The sequence below is a fragment of the Lactuca saligna genome, chromosome 6 (genome assembly GCF_052625555.1).
Source record: "Lactuca saligna cultivar CGN05327 chromosome 6, ASM5262555v1, whole genome shotgun sequence".
In the NCBI taxonomy this organism is placed as follows: Eukaryota; Viridiplantae; Streptophyta; class Magnoliopsida; order Asterales; family Asteraceae; genus Lactuca; species Lactuca saligna.
The window spans coordinates 159,325,326-159,331,482 of record NC_136422.1 but is presented as its reverse complement, the minus strand read 5'-3'; positions in this window follow the sequence as shown (position 1 = coordinate 159,331,482).

Here is a 6,157-nt window from a genome sequence, read left to right as displayed (position 1 = left end):
GAACTCAAAAAACACTTAACTTCCACGCCGTTACTAGTAAATCCTATAGACGTAGAACCATTTCTCCTTTACCTCTCGGTATCCTCAAACGTGGTAAGTGTTTTCCTGGCCAAGGATCTTAATGGAGACCAACATCCTATCTACTATGTAAGTAAAAGTCTTCTGGATTGTGAGACCAGGTATTCTCATCTCGAAAAATTAATTCTTGCGTTAGTAATTGCATCTTTAAATTAAGACATTATTTCGATACACATACTATACATGTGAAAACTAATTATCCTATTAAGAATGTCATGAGAAAACCAGAGATGTCAGGAAGGATGGCAAAATGGTCGGTGAAGTTATGCACATTTGACATCAAATATGAGCCATGATTCACCATAAAGTCACAAGCATTAGCAGACTTTGTGGCTGAGTTTAGTGATGATCTACAAAATGAAGTAGACATGGAAGCCAAGCAACTCCTAGAAGATGAACACTTAGGAAAATAAACACTGTTCATAGATGGAGCTTCAAACCAAAAAGGAACAGGGCTAGGGATCATACTAAAATCGACACAGGGGGACATCCTACCCCAAGCAGTTAGTTTCGAATTCAACACTACCAATAACGAAGCAGAATATGAAGCACTCATCATGGGACTACAATTGGCTAAGGATCTTCATGTATTTGTTGATTCTTTGTTATTAACTAACCACTTCAATGGATCTTATGCAGTGAAAGGCGAAAGATTAGCACTATACCTAGAGATCCTCAAAAAATTAGCCTCTGATTTTGAAAACTTTAGCCTAACCCAATTTCGCAAAGAAGAAAACATAGAAGCATATGCATTTTCTCACTTAGGATCCTCCCTAAGGATCACACCGGAAACGAAGATCCCTATAAGCTATATAATAAATCCAGCCATAGAAGCCCTTCTCGACAAATCAGAGGATCCCAAACGACCAATAAGCGTAACAGCCATCAAAGATCCTGACCCTCAGATCCCTCCTCAAGGGGATCCCGACAAATAGGATCCTCAAGGAAGTCCACGATCATGGACCCTGCCTATTATGGAGTATCTCCAAAATGGTACGATTCCAACAAAAGAAAAAAACGAAAGAGCATTCAAAAAACGAGTCTCAAGATTTGTAATAATCCAAGGTGAACTCTGTAAAAAGTCTATGGCAGGTCCGTACCTTAGATTCCTGGAAGATCCTGAAGATGCAGAAGTCTTGAAAGATATACATGAAGGAGACTGTGGTAATCACACTGGGGGCAGATCATTATGCTCCAAGATATTAAGAACATGACACTACTGGCTAACCATGAAGAGAGATTCTTTTCTACATGCTTGAAAGTGTGATGCTTGCCAAATACATATCAACATCCTATATCAACCAACAGAACATCTACATCTAATTATCTCTTCATGGCCATTCAGGAAATAGGGAATGGATATAACAGAAAAATTACCAATAACTTCAGGAGGAAAAGTCTTCATGCTAGCAATGACTGATTATTTCTCAAAGTGGATCGAAGCTGAAGCCTTAGTTCAGGTTAGATACAAAGAGGTAGTCTCGTTTATTAAATGTAATATCTTGACCAGGTTCGAGATCCCGGCTAAAATCATATGCGACAATGGATACCAATTCACAAGCAAAAGGACAAGAGACATTTGCAAAAGTTGGGGAATCTAAATGACAATGTCTAATCCTGTTGATCCCCAAGCTAATGGCCAAGCAGAGTATAATAGTAAGATCATAGTAAATAAATTGAATAAAAGGTTGGATAAAAAGAAAGGGAGATGGGCAGAAGAGCTTCCTTTCTTCCTATGGGCAGATAGGAATACTTCCAAAGTAGCCATAGGTTAGACCCCCTACACCTTGGTGTTTGGGACACAGACAATGATCCTTACAAAAGTAGTGATCCCGACAGCAAGATATTTGCTCCAAAATCAAGAAAACAATGACAGGATCCTTGCCCAGGATGTTGACATTGCTGACGAACTCAGAGATCTTGACAAGATAGGCATTGCTACTCATCAACAAAGGATCACCAAGGCTTACAATAAGAACATGATAGTCAGAAGGTTCCAAATAAGAAACTTGGTATTAAAGAAAACATTCCAAAACACCAAGGATCCTAGTGCAGTTAAATTAGCTCCAATGTGGGAATGACCATATCTCATAGATGTTGAAGCAAGAAAAGGAACATATTGGCTAGCAACCCTTGAAGGATACATTTTTCCAAGATACTAGAATGCTATACATCTCAAAGCATACTATATGTAAATAAGGACGGTTAATGTTCGACAAAACCAAGGTGTACATGTTCTTTACCTTGAACTTTTCATCGTTACTTATTTTCCCCTCAATTACTTTGCTAAATTAAGTATTGGAGGTGTGTTAGCTAGACTAATGCCCACCCCTAACTAACGTTTGCCATGCAAAACAATGCACAACTAAGGATATCCATAAGCAATGATCCTGAAACATGAAGATTATCGAGATTGAAGATCCCGGAACACTAGGATCCTCAATAGGAAGATCCTAAAAGAAAAAGATCCCCAAGATCATGAAACATAAGGGTCCTCAAGATTAAAGATCCTGAAACATAAGTCTCCTGACACACAAAGATCTCAACATCTTAATAATTCCATTATATGAATTGTATGAATTTTTAAACTATTATGTACACAAGCTAGACACTGATCATCTATCCTACGTTTAAGGGTACTTAATCCCCTCAATGGTTTAAAGAGCTAATTACCTCTTTCACACGAACTAAGGTTTACACACCTCACTTCAACGCACGATATTTAACTATGGGATACGAATAAGGGGATCATTTCACGATGCAGTGAATTGGAAACCCTCTTATCTTTGAACATAAGTTAAGATCCTTAAGGTTTATAACATTTTCATGTTATCAAAAAATTAGGATCCTACCCAGTGATTACTTAAGGTTTATTACATTTTCATGTTATCCAAAAATTGGGATCCTACCCTAGTGATTACTTAAAATATATAACATTTTCATGTTATCCAAAAATTGGGATCCTACCCCAACGATTACTTAAGGCTTATGACATTTTCATGTTATCAAACGGTGGGATCTTCCCCCCCCCCCCCCCCCCCCACACACACACACACACAAAATACATACAAATCATAACATCTTCATAAGTAGGAGATTTCTCATGAGATACATCACAAGGTTGGATCCTCCCCAATATATAAACATTAACATTTTATTATTTGAATTTATGGTGTTACCCAAGAATATTGTTAAAGTTTATAACCTGAATAGGTTATCCTAAGAAGGGAATTCCCCCTATGATCTAATGATTACGGATCCTCATCATTATGGATGCTCATCATCATTATGGATCCTCATCAGCATGGATCCTCACCTTTAAGAATCCTCATCGATATAGATCCTCATCGGTGAAGAGCCTTATCATCAGAAGTCAACAATGATCCTAAGTTCTTTTCGAAGCTGAGGTTTATCCTTAGTAAATTCTAAGGTTGAAGAACTTATGAAGCTTAAGGAAAAACCTAAAGATAATCAGGTTCCATCTATCCTTATTCTTGAAAAACTCTAAGTAAAGTTTAAGGATCCTAAACTTTCTAGGATCCTAAGTGAAAATGATTTGGTTATCAGAATTCAAGCATGATTAAAACAATTCACTAAGAAGATATTATCTCATGATTATTTACAGGAACCAAGTTTATCGGGATCCTATTTATTTAAGGATCCTAATATCAGAACAGTCATGTAGAAAAATCAAGAGAGATATATAAAAGGAAAATACTACCATTTCATTCAAAAAGGGGTTGCATACCAACCCAACAAGAAAATTAATTGTTTTTACCTTACTAATAAAAACAAAAACTACTTAAAACTAACTTCTTGCAGATCTAAACCTTAGCATGGTCATCATCAACCGTGTCCTTGTTCTCCCCTCCATCGGTCAGTAGTAGTACAAGATCCGGATTGATAGCAACAGGCTTGCCAATAAATTTGGCTAGTGCCTCGCGCTAAGCGTGCACATCAAAGGAGCCTGTATTCTCTAAATCCTCCACCAACTTCATCTTAGCCTCCAGGATAGCCATCCCAACACATGTCTTCACATCAGAAATCACCTCCTCGAGATCCGCGGAATGCTCCTCCTCCTTCTCAACCTTCTGTTTGCTCAAAAATTCTGCCTTCTAGAGGAGATCCTCGTTGGTGGCCCTCCAGGTTTTCTCCTTCACTTTTAGAGCAAACTCGTCTTTCTCAGCACGGATCCTGAGATCATTGGTGAACTGAGAAACATGAGTGAAGACCTGAAAGAAACGCAAACATCAGCAAAAGAAGATACATATATATGATAAATTAACAATGCTTATACCCATGACATTTACTGCTTGGGACAACGAGGTTAACTTTCTAAGAGCATCCTCGGTGCTGAGGTTCTCTAGGCTAGAATCTGAAGCTTTAACTATAAGGTCTATGTGAGATCTCTTAGGAAGAGGAAGGGTGACACCTTTTTCTTGCTTAACCTTGATCAAACCACTGGTCATATCGTCTTCGAGATCTTCTAATCCAAAACGAGCCTTGGATCGAGTAGTCTTAGAACCTGCCAAAGATCCCTGTCGATTCAAGATCCTTATCAGTCTAAAAGAAATATCCAAGGGAAATAATATTACCATTAGCCATAGAAGCGGTGGTAGAAGAACCCTCTTGGAGGCTGGAATGTTCAAATTTGAATGATCTTTCAAATGCAGGAAGTGCAAGAAATTTGGAAATCTTGTCCTCAGAATCACCAATAGCAGGAACAAGCTCCTCAAATTTAAACGATGCATCAAAACAAACAAAATAAGGGAAGTAAATCTCAAGATCTTTAAAATCTAAATTTAATACCTACCCTTTGAATCCCCATTAGGAATCGAATCACGTCTCATGAAGAAGTATTTTTCCTTCTAAGCACCATCATTTTGTTTTAATTTCAGAATAAGTTGGTGTTTGTTTGTCTTAACTCTTAGAAGGAAACAATAATAACCAAAAGTGGAAAGATCATAAACAAAATCCAGCTCGGGTGACCCAATGTCCATATTCTTGGATTGATTCAAACGATCAATCCAAAATAGGATCCTCCAAACCACAAGCATAGTTTGGATATAAGAAATTTGGGTAGTTGAAAAGAAATCATGAACGATACAGGTAAAAGGGTAAGTTAAACCTAGAGTAAATTGCTATTCAGGGAAGCAAACCCACGTCAGGGAAACAAAATATGGCTGAACAGAAGCCTTAAATGGTAGAAAAACTACATTGGAAGGAAAAGCCCCAATGGATTTGAACGATTCCATATCCTCATCATTGAAAGAGCAAAGCTCATCATAAGATAAAATTGCCTGATCACTGAAGTCATTACTCTAGCTCGAGAACGACTGGTTCTCTTAGCTATGACAAGGAAAATCGGAACAACAGAAAACAAGTAAGAAGAAAAAAATTTATCTTCACAGTGAGACGATGATGGCTTTAGAGAATAAAAAAGAAATTACTAGAAGCCCACATTTATAGCATAGGAGAGATAAGAAAGATGATTTGACTGCTTCTCGGTTACCTCGAGATGGATAAAACTTATCCGTTGAGAGATAATTTTTAATCTCTATTTTTATCTCTTTAATTTAAGTTATTCCTTTAATATTTTCGAAATTACCTCTTACATTTTCAGGTATAACTTGGGGGAAATTGTTAGGGACATGATCCTCAAAGCATTGAGGATCCTCAAAGGTCATCAGAAATTCAAGATCCTCAATTATCTCAAGATCCCGACTATTACCATTATTATTTAAGATTTATAATGGTTATATTTTATTCATAACTAACACGTGCGCATAAATATTCAAGAGAAGACTTATTCTCAACAGAGTTTCGTCTCAACTATGCTAAAGATCCAAAATACCAAATCAACCAACGTTCACAAAGCTGGTAATAGAGGATCCCGAGAATATTGGAAATTTTGTTAGCTAGTTTAGACTATAAATTGACACTTGTATCTCGCACACGACACACTCTACTAGTTGCTAGCTTACTTTACAAAAATTTCCACTTGTTGTTACTAGAATACTCTCTATAATCACCATTTTTCATTAATAAAATCATCAAGGCAAGTGATCGTTGTCACCTC